The 14201-nt window shown below is 47.3% G+C and overlaps 1 pseudogene; it reads left to right on the top strand.

The window, feature by feature from the left end:
* The first annotated feature begins 340 nt into the window (after window positions 1-340).
* Window positions 341-5382, top strand: LOC123099838 (putative disease resistance RPP13-like protein 1; annotated as a pseudogene).
* The last annotated feature ends 8819 nt before the right edge of the window (window positions 5383-14201 follow it).

The following is a 14201-nucleotide window of genomic DNA, read 5'->3' as shown; positions in this document are numbered from 1 at the left end:
TCTGCTGAGTGTATCTTCATGACTATCCTTCCTTTCCATTTTTAGCATGTGATTGTTGATGTGCGAAAGGTAGTAATATAGAGGACAAATTTTGTTGCCATCTCTTGTTTTCAGTTCCATCTCAAGCCACTGAACCTTGCAACTGCTTACGAGACATCAAAGGATATCTATCTAGCTTTTGCCCTGCAACAAGATCCGTCTCTCATCTCTCCAGTCGGTTCAAGGTACTTTGATGATTCAAGCTACACCACACTTACTCTAGCTATTTTTCCCTCTCTGAAAGAGATGATCATGTGTCTTTCCGTTTCAATTGTGCTGTTTGTTCAAAGTAATGCTACCTATGTTTTATTTCAAGCCAAATTTGTGTGCACTGTCTTCTAGTTTGCGAGCCACATTTGCATGCGAAATCAAGGACAGCGGGTGCCTTAACCCTCTGCTCTTTTGCATGCGAAATCCCATCCACGCCCACGACTTTGGCACCCGCATCAAGTTGCTCAACCAAATTTTGGTTTCATTTTCATCAAGCTAGAGGCCTCCGAAAACAGAAAGACCACTTGATCTCTCGCCACTAACCGCAAAACTTATTCATTGATGGAGCGGTCAGGTGCGGTTGGTGAGAAGATCGAGGAGGACATGAGGGCACTTATGGAGGTGCTTACAAGAGAGGCAGCTAGTGACAAAAGTGATCACCTCATAGTGGTCGCCCTTGTTGGTGTTGGCGGGATCGGCAAGACCACCCTCGGCAAGAAGGTCTTCAGTGATGATGGTATCAAAGGCAAGTTCACTAAGAGGATATGTCTTAGCATCACACATGATTTCAATGATGTTGAGCTATTGAGTACGGCTATCATTGCTATTGGTGGAGACCTGCCAGGAGGTGGTGGGGCTCGAGACAGAGACCTACTTGTTGGTGCTCTCAAGAATGCCATTGGGTATAAGAAGTTATTTCTTTTACTAGATGACATGTGGGGTGTCGACGCATGGGACAATCTGTTGAGGGCCCCCTTTAGCTACAGCAGCCCTAGCAGCAGAGTCCTTATCACCACAAGACATGACACTGTTGCACCAAGCATGGAAGCTGTGCACTACCAACATGTTGACAAATTAGGTGTTGAAGATGCATGGTCATTTCTTAAGAAGCAGGTGAGCCTACCTACTTACTAGTAGTAACTTCTCACTACCCTTAATATATAATAATCTAATAATCTAGCACTAGTTTACTTCCAAGTAGATTAACTTGCTTCCTGTCCTAAATCCACTTGCATTGATTCTCCACCACTGTTCAGCGAATACTATAGCATGTACTAGTACTATTTTGTTGTGAACAGGCAGTGGGATTCGTATGTCCAAGACAGTAAACTTCATGCACTTTCGATGCTTCTTTCAATTTACCATTAGATCTATTCACTCATGTGAGTAACAATCAACCACGCACATGTGATGCATTGTGGGAAGTTCACAATATATTTCAAGAACTATATTTATAGGTAAGTTTAAGATTACAACATACTAATACAACTATCGACCAAGATATCCCTTTTTTGGCAATTTAATTTAGATATTACAGGATTACCTTTTGTTAGTATACTTTCTGAACAATCTAGCTTATGTGTAAAAAAAGCATGGGCACTAGCTAGTGCTAATGTGTTATGTGTCCATTATTAATTATATATCCAACTCCTTGCAGGTACTCACAATAGAGAAAGAACCTGAGATTGAGATCCTAAAGGATATTGGCTTGCAGATTATAGAAAAGTGTGATGGTCTACCACGTGCTGTAAAAGTGATGGGAGGGCTCCTATGCCAGAGGGAAAAAGAACAATGTGCTTGCAAAAAGGTTCTAAATGATGCTATATGGTCAGTATCCCAAATGCTAGAAGAGCTAAATTATGCAATATTGCTTAGCTATGAGGACTTGCCCTCTTGTTTGAGGCAATGCTTTCTCCATTTCTCCATTAAACCTAAAAAGAAACATACGCCATCCTATCAAATTGTCGGCATGTGGGTCAGTGAAGGTTTTGTTCATGGAAACTCAAATGGATTAGAAGAATCAAGACTTGAGTATTACAAGGAATGATACTACGTGACCTTATAGATCCAGATCCAGATGACATTGGCTCTAGATATGTGCAATATGCATGATGTCGTTCGCTCATTTGCTCAATTTTTAGCTAGAGATGGCGCACTAATAACTCACAATGGAGAAAATATTAACCACAAAATTAGTTTGCAAAGGCTTCTTAGGTTGTCTGTCGACACCGAAGGATTGGAATAAGATGAATTTGAGTGGAGAACTTTACAAGAGCAGAAATCACTTACATCATTAATGATAATTGGGAGTTTCAAGATACAGTTGGCAATGGCAGAGCTATGTGTATAGTTGAGGAGGCTGTGGCCCCCCGCGCCCAGCCCAACACAAATTCTTGTAGGAATTTTTTTAGGGGACATGAATAGAATAAATTATTCTCATGAGCCCCACCAAACATGTATACTTTGCTCCCCCCCCCCCCTCCCCACGTCGCTGACAGTCAGATGATTCATTGGGAACCTTTTCAAGCCTACGGACACTAAATATAGAATCCTCAAATTTTGTCGCCTTGACTGAATCTCTGTATAAGCTGAAACACTTGAGGTATTTGGCGTTAAAAAAATGCAATGACTTAAATAGACTACCGGAGAACATCCATAGGATGAAATTTCTACAACACATTAGCCTTGAAGGATGTGATAATTTTGTGAAACTTCCCAGTAGCATTGTAATGTTAAGAGAACTGAGATACCTTGACCTTGACGAGACATCTGTAAGTAGTATGCCTAGGGGTTTTTGTGCTTTAACAAATCTGAGGACACTTTATGGGTTTAGAGCCCACATGGATGATGATTGGTGTAGTTTGGAAGAGCTCCGGCCTCTTTCCAACTTTAGGCGCCTTGGATTAGTGGGTTTGAAGAATGTATCCGCTGCCTCATTCACCACAAAGGTGAGGCTTAGTGAAAAGGTCAAGCTTACCATTTTGACCCTCAACTGCATGAGTAGAGTAGGCAGCAATGAACTGATCAAAGATGGAGTGTCTGAGAAGGATCAAGGAACTATTCAGGAGGTGTTTGATGGCCTCTATCCTCCGCCTTGCATACAAGATATTCGCATCTGCAACTATTTTGGGAGTCAACTCCCAAGATGGTTGATGTCAGTAACAGTGAAGCAGATGCCCCTCAATAGCTTAAAAATTCTAGTGATGTGGGATCTGCCTTATTGCACTCAACTCTCCGATGGATTGTGTTTGCTCCCATGTTTAGAGTACCTATCCATCAAGCAAGCTCCAGCGATCAAGCATGTTGGGTATGAATTCGTGCAGCCCTATAGTCATCATCCTTCATCCCGGGTTGTGGTTGCATTTTCAAGACTGCAAGAGATGACCTTGAATGGAATGGATGAATGGGAGGAGTGGGAGTGGGAGGAGGAAGTGCATGCTATATGCCGGCCTTGGAGGAGCTTTTTATTGAGAGTTGCAAATTGAGGTGTATCCCCCCGGCCTTGCCACACATGCGAGGTCTTTGAAGAAGTTAACCATATGGAGTGTCCAGGGTCTCCAGGCTCTAGAGAACTTGGCTTCTGTAGTCTAGCTTGATCTATTTGACTTACCCGACCTGACCAATATCTACAATTTCCCCAAGTTGCAAAAGCTTGGGATCAATTGCTGCCAGAACCTTGAGTCTCTGCAGGGGATGGATCAACTCCGAAGACTCGTGTTGACCCAAGAGTTCCAAACTTCCGCAGCTCCGAATTGAACGACTAGCCCCTCCCACGACCGCGTCATCCCCGCGGGCGACCGGTCGCGCCTCCCCCACCCCTCCCAGCGAGCGTCCCCCTCTCCTCCTCCTCCCCGCCACCGTCGCGGGCCTGGCCCGGGCGACACTGGCGGCGGCGGCCCCTCGGCCCTTCCCCTCCCAGGGGTCCTCCGGCGCGGGACGGGGCGACTCCGGGCAGTGCACTCAGGCGGCGGCGGCGATCCTGGCGCGGGTGGGGGCGAGCTCTGGGCGGCGGCGTCGTCGTTGACGACGGGGCGGCGCGGTGGCGCGGGCTGGCGGCGCCCGCCCGGCCCAGATCTGGGCCCTTCGGGCACCATCTGGGCCGGGGCGGGCCGGCGTCGGGCGTGGCGGCTGCGGGGCTCTCGGGCGACGGTGGCGATGTGTCCGGCTGGTGGCGGGCGGCGGCTTCGGCTGCCGGCGTGCAGCAGCGCCGTGGCTAGGGCTTTGTGGTCCCGCTATGGGCCCGGCCAGGCTCGGGTGGCCTGGTTTGCCCTGGCTGCGGCATCCGATCGGCAATCCGCGTCGGTGCGGGAGGCGGAGGCCTCCGGCGCGATGGCGGTGGAGGAGGTTCCCTCACGTTCGGCTCCGGTGCTTTCGTCCGTGCCATCTAGGCGCATCTTGCCTCTGCTCGCTTGTCCTTGTGGTGGTGTTCGCAGCAAGACGGCGTGGATGGGTCCAAGACCGTGGTGGCGCGTGCTGGCGGGTGGCAAGACGGTGGTTTGGCTCCGTTCTAGTGGATGCCGGGGCATGGGGGTGCGGGAGAAATCCCTGCCGGTTCTTCCGGCTCCGACGTGGTGACGCCGGTGGGTGCTGCCATTCCTTCTTGAAGGGCGTCGGTGCTACCCATCCCCCGTTCCCCTTCTCCATGCCGGGGGAAACCCTAGGACTTGTCTAGATAGCAGTGTCGTTGGCGTCGCATTCCTTCTTGGAGGTGTTGTTTGGTACGCGGAGGTCCGGTGCCATGGTGAGTGGTGGGACGTAGATGGAGGGCGCAGTGGTGGCGGACCATTCATGCTTGTCGAGCTGCCGTTGTTGGCATTTTGGTCTTCTTCTTTTTTCATTGGGCTTGATGTGCCGTTCGCCCAGGCAGTTACCTTGTGATCGATGTTCGTGCTTTATAATATAAAGCGGGGGAAAACCCTATTTCGTAAGACTCGTGTTGACAGGCACTCGCTTCCATAGCTTTGGGAAAATCTGGTCCCGAGTGGGACAAGTTCAGTCGTATCCAGCATGTCGAGGCTTATGCAGATGATCTGGATCAACATATTGAAAAGAAATGGCACCTAATTTACACAAGCGAGCCGTACAGCATGGTGACAAACATTGATCCACAGGTAATATATATTGTTAACACATTGCTCTTCCAATATGTGTAGCTAATCTGTTTTCTCAATCATCTTACTAGTTCACTGGTACATATGCTAGAGCCTGAATATGCACTTGCCACCATTTCGTTTTGCTTGGCAGGAGTGGTCATGGTCTGAAGCAGAGTGTGAAGACGTCGAGGATGTAGAAGACAGCCAAGACCAGAATGGCCCCGCCTTGACTCTTGGAGAGGAAGGAGTGACAAGTTAAGGCGCCAACAACATTGTTAACTTCCTGCTACCTACATACGGTGCTGCTCACACAACTTGGCATGCAGCAAGATAAGTCTGGACTAGTGGGTAAATAGCAAGCAGGTACACCAAGTTGGAACAGAGATGTAGCTTGCTCCCTGTTTTCTTTTGTTTCTAGTACTAGCAGTGGTTATTTAATCTGGCCTGTATGTATATAAGTTAGATAGATACCTGCTGGGGACATTAACTGCTCCCCGTATGGAACACATAGACGGAGCTCGGAACAGAACTGTATATGCATGGTAGTCGTCAGTTTCTTTTGTATGTCTTGAAAGCTACGTAACAAATTAAGGAGGGCTTGCAGCTTGCTAGCGTCCATGAGTTGGCATATTGCGCATAACTCTGACTTGAAAGCTAGCACCACTTACTCTTGATTAAGACCTTCTTTAATTTCTTCCTGGCTGTTGTTTGAATTCATGAAAAAGAAACAAGCATTACCAGCAACAATTCAGGTTCTGAAACTGAAACAGAGCAAGAACAGCTCTGCTAGTCTGCTCCTAGCCTTGCCTTTCCGACAAGCAATGGCCCTGACCGTGACTGGAATTCAGGCCTCAATTAACTGTTGCCAAAAGAAAAAAGTGGCGTTGGACCGAAGTGTCTTGATGAATGAACATAGCGCATTGCAATAAAAAAAAAAGCAGAACAGTGGGTCCTACCTCCAGAGACTGAAGCCCCCATCCGTCTTGACTGGTGGCAGTGGGGCTTACTTGTGGATGATCTATCCATGTATGCTGGGGTATTTAGCTTTTTTCTTCGAGACAATTAGGTTTCATGTTGCTCTGGCAGAGAAAATGGGATATGGCAATCATCAACATGAAAAGAAGAAAATACGGTTCGTGCATGGAACCTACCAAGCCATCTATTGCGCACATATCCACTACCTTCCTGCAAGCAGCACCTAATTCTGTACACCATTTGTCTGTCCAATTATCTACATGCTGATGATCGAGATGGAATTCGTTGCTCGGTTTTAGTTAGCGGCAGCTTCAGAACCTGAAACCTACTAAGTTGCTTCCTTCCTGAATACACAGCTTCAGAACTTGAATAATAATTCTTGATAATCGGAGTACAACGCTAGTAAAATGCAACATTTTTATTAGCCCATTGTACACACAGATTACAGTTTGATTGGGGTTTTCGCTCTGTTCTTCTACTAGTCAGTTAGTACTCCAGTTCTAGAACTTGAAACCCAAGTTAGTTGATACCATGCAGAACAGAGCAACCTGAACTTAATTTGATTGTATAGAAGAAACAAGAAACAGCTAGACCATCCAACCAGCAGGACATCATTGTGTTCGTCGTGGACCCAAGTGCCACGAATTTGATCATCTTAACCATCTAACCAGAAAGACATCACCGTCATTTGATTGATCCTGTATACATCACTCTAAAAAATTTCCGTAACAATTCAGCAGCCTGGAGCCTGAATAACTCCACTTTACTAACAGTCACTTGCGTTGCTGCGATACAACAGCTGAAATACCAGTATGAATATTGATTGATCTATCCTAAGAATTCATAGTTATTCAGAGAACCAACGCAATTCACCCGCGGAAAAAAGAAAAGCTACTTCAGAGAACCTGCAAATTGAGCTGCTTTCAGAGAGCAGAGCAGAGTAGCCTAAGCATGTATACATTACAGGAGGAGAGAAAGGAAACAAAGTGTCATCACTCATCAACCATATACTACCTGCAGAAATTGAGAAGCCAAAAGTGTACAAACAGAGAAGACCAAGCCCGCAGCGACAAGAAAAAATTAATATGGTGCCGCTGTCGCTCCAGGTAGTACTATATGATTGCTGCTTTCCCGGTATTTGGTTATCAGCTCACAACGGAAAAGCTAGCGTCTACACTTTTTTGGCTGCTTAACCAAACTGAAAACGTTAAGGAGTAGAAGGTACTTATTGTCTAAATTGAAAGGAAGAACTGGGGCATCCGGCCTGATTAAGCATCAAAAGAGATATAAAATGTCCTGCAAAAAAGGGAGTATAAAATGTATATATTGTGTGTCATAACTTCATTTTTATTTTACCCCGCTTAATAAAGGCACGTTGTCATAATACTACAAAGTAATCATTGGATGATTCTCAGATTCCAGTGCCATACCATTTTCCTGGCAGCAAAGCTTCTAGTGGTCTCGCTTATGCATCAAGTGTGGCCATATAACCGGCCTCTAACTTCATAAGTGCAACAGAAGGAAAACTAGACCATAGCGCCCTGGGATTTGCATGGACGAAGTGTTGGGACGAACTAGCTAGCTAGTCAGAGGAAGAAGTGGATGCCTCCGTAATTTACTTGATTGAGTTCACCTGCATGGATTTGGTCATCATATGAATCATGAGATTCCCATTATCATGAAAAAGGCAAGAACACTCGAAACTAGATGGAGTTGTAGTAGCAGACATACATAGATCTGCTTGTCTGAATTTGGTTACCATCCTAGTTCAGTTGTAGAATTTGGTTACATTTCGCGCTGCCATGCCCATCATTTATGACTTGCATTTATCTCAGTGCTCTGCATGTATCTCTACAAATTAAGACTTGCTGAATTGCAGTACTGGAACAATGAGAAACCTAAGAGTAACTCTAGCAGAGTTGCCATCTCAGCCCGCTCGCCATAATAATCTTCATTTTGGCGATTTCGCACAAAAAGGTTACTCTTGTAGAGTTTCCATCTTGCTCTCAATCACCATGAGTTATGGAGTGCGCTCCAAAACGAGCCCTTGAGACTTCATATTTGACGTATGTGGGGATTTTTGAAGGGCGGTCCATCCGGGAAATGGCTTGGCGCGAACGACACTCCCCCCTTCCGCTGATCTTTCCGCCAACGCCGCCGCCTTCTCTCCCTCGCCGTAGCGCCTCTTTTCACTGCTAGGTTCCAACGACTCTCCCCACCTCACTACCGGAATCACACCCTACGCCGACGGCGAGGGCCGTCAGCATAGCCCTGATATGCCGTCGGGACATGCCTATGCCGACGGCCCCCGTCGGCAACATATCCGTCGGCGCAGCCCGGGAGGCCGTGGGCATAGGATCTATCCCGACGGTGTCCGTACATCTATGCCGACGGCCCTGGCCGTCGGCAACGTTCCCGTCTAACGGCGGCCGCCGTCAAGTGACGACCAACCGCTGCTCGCCACGTGGCTCATCTATGCCGACGGCGAGGCCGTCGGCATAGGCTTACCCAAGGAGCGCCCAGTTGCTGACACGTGGCATCTATGCCGACGGCTAGGCCGTCGGCATAGATGCCACGCGTCAGCAACTCGGCGCTCAGGCCAGCCCTATGCCGACGGCCTAGCCGTCGGCATAGTTTGTATTTGAATTTTTTTCTTTTTTCTGTTTGTTTTCAAATCAATTCAATTCAGATATACAGCACATACCAGCAGATATATATGATGGAAATAGACATATAGAACACATCTAAGTATCATCCGTCACCATCAAAACAATATATGCATAAGCATCATCATAATCAACATAAAGATAAGCATAAGCATATAAAGAAGCGCGCAAGTCATCTAAAGGACCATCAAAGACCACAAGTTTATCATCATCACCACACACAAGTCATCTAAAGATACATAAGCATAAGCACACAAGTAACCAAAAGGCTTAAGCGCGAGGACGTCGAGCACCGCGGAGGTCGTCACCGCCAAGACCGCTGAAGCCCAGGTCGTCACTGCTAGCGGCAGCGCTACCGCCAAGACCGCCTCCACCTCCGCCTCCGCCTCCATGGATCGGAGTGGTCAGGCTCCGTGACTCGGGAGTGCTGCGAAGACCACCGCCAACGGTTGATCCACCGGTTCCCTGGATGTTGAAAAGACATATTAACGGGATATATGACTGTGTTGAAAGGCATGATATGCTTTGAGTGAATAGATTGGGGATGGACTAACCGGCGAGGGGCCAGCGTTCTGTGCCACAAACTCCTCAAAGGTCAGCAACGTTGGTTGTGCTGGAGGACCCTCTGCTGATGGCCATTGAGGACACCTGCCAGCCGCCATTTCCTGAAAAGTGTGCTGCATCTGGCGATCCCTCTGCTGATGGTATGCATGAAGGCGGTCATGCCACGCCATGGTCTCCTGGCGTGTGTACTCCATGTAGGCCTACAATATGACATGATGAAACTCATAAAACTACTAAATGCGGAAAATAAAGTGAGCAATGAAGATAAAAAGGAAAATACTTACAGTTTGCTGCTCCTGAAAGAGGGACAGTGACGGTGCACTGCTCTGTTGGAAATATGCCCTAGAGGCAATAATAAAATGGTTATTATTATATTTCTTTGTTCATGATAATTGTCTATTGTTCATGCTATACTTGTGTTATCCGGAAATCGTAATGCATGTGTGAATACATAGACCACAACATGTCCCTAGTAAGCCTCTAGTTGACTAGCTCGTTGATCAACAGATAGTCATGGTTTCCTGACTATGGAAATTGGATGCCATTGATAACGGGATCACATCATTAGGAGAATGATGTGATGGACAAGACCCGATCCTAAGCATAGCACAAAGATCGTGTAGTTCGTTTGCTAGAGCTTTTCCAGTGTCAAGTATCATTTCCCTAGACCATGAGATCGTGTAACTCCCGGATGCCGTAGGAGTGCTTTGGGTGTACCAAACGTCACAACGTAACTGGGTGACTATAAAGGTACACTACAGGTATCTCTGAAAGTGTCTGTTGGGTTGACACGGATCGAGACTGGGATTTGTCACTCCGTATGACGGAGAGGTATCTCTGGGCCCACTCGGTAATGCATCATCATGATGAGCTCAATGTGACCAAGTGTTTGATCACGGGATCATGCATTACGGTACGAGTAAAGTGACTTGCCGGTAACGAGATTGAACGAGGTATTGGGATACCGACGATCGAATCTCGGGCAAGTAACGTACCGATTGACAAAGGGAATTGAATACGGTGATTGAATCCTCGACATCATGGTTCATCCGATGAGATCATCGTGGAACATGTGGGAGCCAACATGGGTATCCAGATCCCGCTGTTGGTTATTGACCGAAGAGTCGTCTCGGTCATGTCTCCATGTCTCCCGAACCCGTAGGGTCTACACACTTAAGGTTCGATGACGCTAGGGTTGTAGAGATATTAGTATGCGGAAACCCGAAAGTTGTTCGGAGTCCCGGATGAGATCCTGGACGTCATGAGGAGTTCCGGAATGGTCCGGAGGTGAAGAATTATATATAGGAAGTCAAGTTTCGGCCACCAGGAAAGTTTCGGGGGTCACCGGTATTGTACCGGGACCACCGGGTGGGGCCACCTATCCCGGAGGGCCCCATGGGCTGAAGTGGGAGGGGAACCAGCCCCTGGTGGGCTGGTGCGCCCCCCTTGGGCCTCCCCTATGCCTAGGGTTGGAAACCCTAGGGGTGGGGGCGCCCCCCACTTGGCTTGGGGGGAAGCCACCCCCTTGGCCGCCGCCCCCCTGGATATTGGATCTCCCAGGGCCGGCGCCCCCCAGGGACCCTATATATAGTGGGGGGGAGGGAGTGCAGCAGTACCCTAGCCCCTGGCGCCTCCCTCTCCCTCCTGTGACACCTCTCCCTCCCGCTTGCGCTTAGCGAAGCCCTGCCGGGATCCCCGCTACTTCCACCACCACGCCGTCGTGCTGCTGGATCTTCATCAACCTCTCCTTCCCCCTTGCTGGATCAAGAAGGAGGAGACGTCGCTGCTCCGTATGTGTGTTGAACGCGGAGGTGCCATCCGTTCGGCACTCGGTCATCGGTGATTTGGATCACGACGAGTACGACTCCATCAACCCCGTTCACTTGAACACTTCCGCTCGCGATCTACAAGGGTATGTAGATGCACTCCTCTCTCTCGTTGCTAGATAACTCCATAGATTGATCTTGGTGATGCGTAGAAAATTTTAAAATTCTGCTACAATCCCCAACAGTGGTATCAGAGCCAGGTTTATGCGTAGTTACTATGCACGAGTAGAACACAAAGCAGTTGTGGGCGTAGATCATGTCAATTTACTTGCCGCTACTAGTCTTATCTTGATTCGGCGGCATTGTGGGATGAAGCGGCCCGGACCGACCTTACACGTACGCTTACGTGAGACAGGTTTGACCGACTGACATGCACTAGTTGCATAAGGTGGCAGCGGGTGTCTGTCTCTCCCACTTTAGTCGGATCGGATTCGATGAAAAGGGTCCTTATGAAGGGTAAATAGTAATTGGCATATCACGTTGTGGTTTTACGTAGGTAAGAAACGTTCCTTCTAGAAACCTATAGAAGCCACGTAAAAACATACAACAACAATTAGAGGACGTCTAACTTGTTTTTGCAGCAAGTGTCATGTGATGTGATATGGCCAGAAGATGTGATGAATGATATATGTGATGTATGAGATTGATCATGTTCTTGTAATAGGAATCACGACTTGCATGTCGATGAGTTTGACAACCGGCAGGAGCCATAGGAGTTGTCTTTATTTTTTGTATGACCTGCGTGTCATTGAACAACGCCATGTAAATTACTTTACTTTATTGCTAAACACGTTAGCCGTAGAAGTAGAAGTAATCGTTGGCGTGACAACTTCATGGAGACACGATGATGGAGATTATGATGATGGAGATCATGGTGTCATGCCGGTGATGAAGATGATCATGGCGCCCCGAAGATGGAGATCAAAGCAGCAAAATGATATTGGCCATATCATGTCACTATTTGATTGCATGAGATGTTTATCATGTTTTGCTTCTTATTTGCTTAGTACGACGGTAGTAAATAAGATGGTCCCTTATAATAATTTCAAGAAAGTGTTCCCCCTAACTGTGCACCGTTGCGAAGGTTCGTTGTTTCGAAGCACCATGTGATGATCGGGTGTGATAGATTCTAATGTTCGCATACAACGGGTGTTGACGAGCCTAGCATGTACAGACATGGCCTCGGAACACACGCAATACACTTAAGTTGACTTGACGAGCCTAGCATGTACAGACATGGCCTCGGAACACAAGAGACCGAAAGGTCGAGCATGAGTCGTATAGAAGATACGATCAACATGAAGATGTTCACCGATGTTTGACTAGTCCGTCTCAAGTGATGATCGGACACGGCCTAGTTGACTCGGATCATGTTTCACTTAGATGACTGGAGGGATGTCTGTCTGAGTGGGAGTTCATTGAATAATTTGATTAGATGAACTTAATTATTATGAACTTAGTTTAAAATCTTTACAATATGTCTTGTAGATCAAATGGCCCACGTTGCCCTCAACTTCAACGCGTTCCTAGAGAAAACCAAGCTGAAAGATGATGGCAGCAACTATACGGACTCGGTCTGGAACCTGAGGATCATCCTCATAGCTGCCAAGAAAGATTATGTCCTAGAAGCACCGCTAGGTGACGCTCCCATCCCAGAGAACCAAGACGTTATGAACGCTTGGCAGCAGCGTGCTGATGATTACTCCCTCGTTCAGTGCGGCATGCTTTACATCTTAGAACCGGGGCTCCAAAAGCGTTTTGAGCAACACGGAACATACGAGATGTTCGAAGAGCTGAAAATAGTTTTCCAAGCTCATGCCCGGGTCGAGAGATATGAAGTCTCCGACAAGTTCCTCAGTTGTAAGATGGAGGAAAACAGTTCTGTCAGTGAGCACATACTCAAAATGTCTGGGTTGCACAACCGCTTGACTCAGCTGGGAGTTAATCTCCCGGATGACGCGGTCATTGACAGAATCGTTCAGTCGCTTCCACCAAGCTACAAGAGCTTTGTGATGAACTTCAATATGCAGGGGCTGGAAAAGACCATCCCTGAGGTATATTCAATGCTGAAATCAGCGGAGGTTTAGATCAGAAAGGAACATCAAGTGTTGATGGTGAATAAAACCACTAAGTTCAAGGAAGGCAAGGGTAAGAAGAACTTCAAGAAGGACGGCAAGGGAGTTGCCGCACCCGGTAAACCAGTTGCCGGGAAGAAGCTAAGGAATGGACCCAAGCCTGAGACTAAGTGCTTTTATTGCAAGGGAAGTGGTCACTGGAAGCGGAACTGCCCCAAATACTTAGCGGACAAGAAGGCCGGCAACACCAAAGGTATATGTGATATACATGTAATTGATGTGTACCTTACCAGTACTCGTAGTAGCTCCTGGGTATTTGATACCGGTGCGGTTGCTCATATTTGTAACTCAAAACAGGAGCTGCGGAATAAGCGGAGACTGGCGAAGGACGAGGTGACGATGCGCGTCGGGAATGGTTCCAAGGTCGATGTGATCGCCGTCGGCACGCTACCTCTACATTTACCTACGGGATTAGTTTTAAAACTCAATAATTGTTATTTAGTGCCAGCTTTGAGCATGAACATTGTATCAGGATCTCGTTTAATGCGAGATGGCTACTCATTTAAATCTGAGAATAATGGTTGTTCTATTTATTTGAGAGATATGTTTTATGGTCATGCCCCGCTGGTCAATGGTTTATTCTTAATGAATCTCGAACGTGATGTTACACATGTTCATAGTGTGAATACCAAAAGAAGTAAAGTTGATAACGATAGTCCCACATACTTGTGGCACTGCCGCCTTGGTCACATTGGTGTCAAGCGCATGAAGAAGCTCCATACAGATGGACTTTTGGAGTCTCTTGATTACGAATCATTTGACACGTGCGAACCATGCCTCATGGGTAAGATGACCAAGACTCCGTTCTCCGGAACAATGGAGCGAGCAACCAACTTATTGGAAATCATACATACCGATGTGTGTGGTCCAATGAGTGTTGAGGCTCGCGGAGGCTATCGTTATGTTCTCACT

Source organism: Triticum aestivum, chromosome 4D (assembly GCF_018294505.1).
Source record: "Triticum aestivum cultivar Chinese Spring chromosome 4D, IWGSC CS RefSeq v2.1, whole genome shotgun sequence".
NCBI lineage: Eukaryota > Viridiplantae > Streptophyta > Magnoliopsida > Poales > Poaceae > Triticum > Triticum aestivum.
The sequence above is the reverse complement of the archived record's forward strand: the minus strand, read 5'-3'. Positions and strand labels throughout refer to the sequence as shown.